The sequence below is a fragment of the Mesitornis unicolor genome, unplaced genomic scaffold (assembly GCF_000695765.1).
Source record: "Mesitornis unicolor isolate BGI_N332 unplaced genomic scaffold, ASM69576v1 scaffold2444, whole genome shotgun sequence".
Taxonomy (NCBI): Eukaryota; Metazoa; Chordata; class Aves; order Mesitornithiformes; family Mesitornithidae; genus Mesitornis; species Mesitornis unicolor.
In genome coordinates this window covers 1-2,968 of record NW_010179263.1, presented here as the reverse complement: position 1 = coordinate 2,968, position 2,968 = coordinate 1, and positions in this window count along the sequence as shown.

Sequence of the window (2,968 nt, the reverse complement as noted above, 5' to 3'; positions counted from 1 at the left end):
GAGATCTACCAGCACCTACAGCAGTTCAAATTCATTCCTTCAAACACATTGTGCTCATAAAATTTCTTCTACTTTACTAAGTAATTCCTTCCTAATATTCATCTTTACCCTCTATTTTGTAGTTTATCTCATACAGGAGCCACATCCGCAGAAATAAACTACATGTGTAGAAAATCCAGGAATAACCTGTTACAGTGACTCTACGCACCACTGCTATTTCTGTTCTTTAAAAGTATTTTTGTGATTACTATTGGGACTCCTGTTGCTATGATTTAGCAGAATCTAAGAAGCTCTTTCTCAGATTAGAAAACAGCATTACTGGTGTCAGAAACTAAAACTAATCTTGCTCAGGAAACAGCTCAGGAGTGCTGCATAAGCTACTAGAACAGGATTAAAAACAAACTAAACCCTTTTTTTTCCCTTGTAGTACTTCTTGTAAGGTAATTTAAGACTGATTTAAATATTGGTAGAATTTTAGGGAAAAATATGAGATGCTAAGACTGAAATTAAAAGTCTGGCTTTATTCCCCATCCATACAACCAAAGTCCCCACAGGGCAACTCCACATGCCAGGAACAGCTTTAAAAGCTCAGCCCCAGCAATGACTGGGGGTTACTGGTTACTTTTACTGGTCACTATCCATAGCTATAACCAAGGCTTTACTTTTACCAGCTAAACACACACTCACAGTCAAAACCTCAAGTTTAGGGAAACACGCTGCCTTTTGTAAACCAACAAAGACTTACTTATGCATTTAAATATGTGATTTTGGGAAAAAATCTCTCAAATTCCTTCTGCACTCTGAAGGAGAAACTATGTCTTTAAGCGCCTGGCGTCAGCACTTTGTATTTACACTGCAGGACTCTGTGCACACCTCAGCCAGGCGAGTCCTGCTGAGCTGGTGCTGTACAAACACAGCAATGAAGGTATCCAAGTGTGTTAATTAAACAACTAACATCACTGTCAGACAGGAGTTTGATGTACAGTACTGTGCACAGCAGCACTTCTACACTTATGGGGGGAAAAAAAGACACTGCCATTGCCACTAAGAGCAGCGAACTGGCTGCTGGGGCAATTTTTCCAGTGTCAGACTTACACACAGAGACCTGAGCAGAGCAGGGCTGGATTCTGGGCGACCACGGTTTGGGCATCACCAGAGTCACATCTGTCCCCAGGGAAGGGCACTGCCACCATCCTGGCTGAGCCGTGGGAACTGCTGCATCTCCCAAAGGCTGCGGCTGCCTGCAGTCCATGCGAACGCCTGGCTCTGGACACAAGGCTGGGCTTCCAGCAACAAGAAAGTTGCAAATTTCCATAGTGATAAAGTAAGAGAGGAAAACAAACGCAGAAACTGCATTCTGGAGAAATGAATGCATCTTTTACAGAATCACAGCATGGTCGGGGTTGGAAGGGACCTCTGGAGATCACCCAGTCCAACTCCTGCTAGAGTAGGATCACCCAGAGGAGATCACACAGCAACATGTCCAGGGGTTTGAATGTCTCCAGAGGAGACTCCACAACCTCTCTGGGCAGCCTGGTCCAGCGCCCTGGTACCCTCACAGTAAAGAAGTTTTTCCTTATGTCTAAGCTGAACCTCCTATGTTCCAGTTTGTGACCACTGCCCCTTGTACTGTCGCTGGGCACAACCCAGCCTGGTCCCATCCTCCTGACGCTTTAGCTACTTATTTAAAAGACTTCCTGAAGGCAACACCCCACGTACAAACAGCAGCCCCAGAAAGGCAGCAGCTGGCAGTTCCTGCAGGTGACCCCCCCCATCAGCAGTCGGAGCAGGACGATATCCGTGCTATCACTGTCAGGAATCCACGCACATGACAACGGAGAGCAAATCTCCGGAGCGATACTTTTCTGGCAGAGCTTGTGGAAAGCCTGACAAGACAGAGACGTGATCTTGGCAGGGGATGGTGTTTAGTCACACGTTACCTGAGGGCCTGCACTTCCTCTCTCACCCACACCTCGCTTAGAAGTCCCCTGATTTTTGGAACACGTGGATCCAGACTGATCATCAATGTGATTAATCATAAACAGAAATAGTTTTTTTTGCCTGAGTATTCTGCATTACTATGGTCATATTAAAACCTAAAAGTTATGGTGAGTTATTACACTAAATAAACACAATTATTTCAGATTAAAAGACTTAAGGGGACTGAAACACGCGTTACACTATTAACTTCCCTTCCAAACTAAAAGGAGGACAACAGAAACCCACATAAAAGCGTGAGAAGTATAAATCACGCCTGCACAGGATGAATAAGCGTATTTACTGTAATAACTGTCAACCATTATAAAAAGCCCATCGCGTCACCACCGTGAAGCTTTTAGAGCCTCCGAAGGGCTCTCAGTCCCGTCCTGGTGTCACTGCTGCAGGATTTAAAAGCCTCCAAATTCCAGCTAGAAAACCTGAACCAGAAGTTTCTCCCTCCTCCCAAAACCTCCTCACCCGCAGAAATCCCCACCACAAACCACGGCAGGAGCCACAAATCCATCCCGGCTCTGGAGATGAGGAGAGGGAATCCTGGACATTACAGTCTGGGTCAAAGTGTTACTTTGCAAAAAAGTTGTTCAAAGGAGAGGGGAAAAAAAAAAAAAAGAAAGAAAAAATGGAGGGGAAAAAAGGAGAAAAAAAAGCGCAATAATCTTTTAAGAGAGGAAAAAAAAGTGGTGAACAACAGCAACCCGTTCAGTTTCTGCTCCAGCCTGTAACCGCACATTGCTTTTGTTACTTCCTTGGCTAACTTCTCCCCTCACAAGTGCCTACTTACCAAAGCCAGGAAACAATCTCCAGCTTTTCTGTAAGTCATCCTCTCCTCCAGCACAACAACCCGCCACAGCCCCACAACTGAAAACCGATTCCCTCCGTTTCCACCATCCCTGGGAAGACGCGGGGTCGAAAACACCGGGATCCCACCCCGGCCAGCTCGGGCGAAGCGCTGGAGCCTACAAAAGGCCGA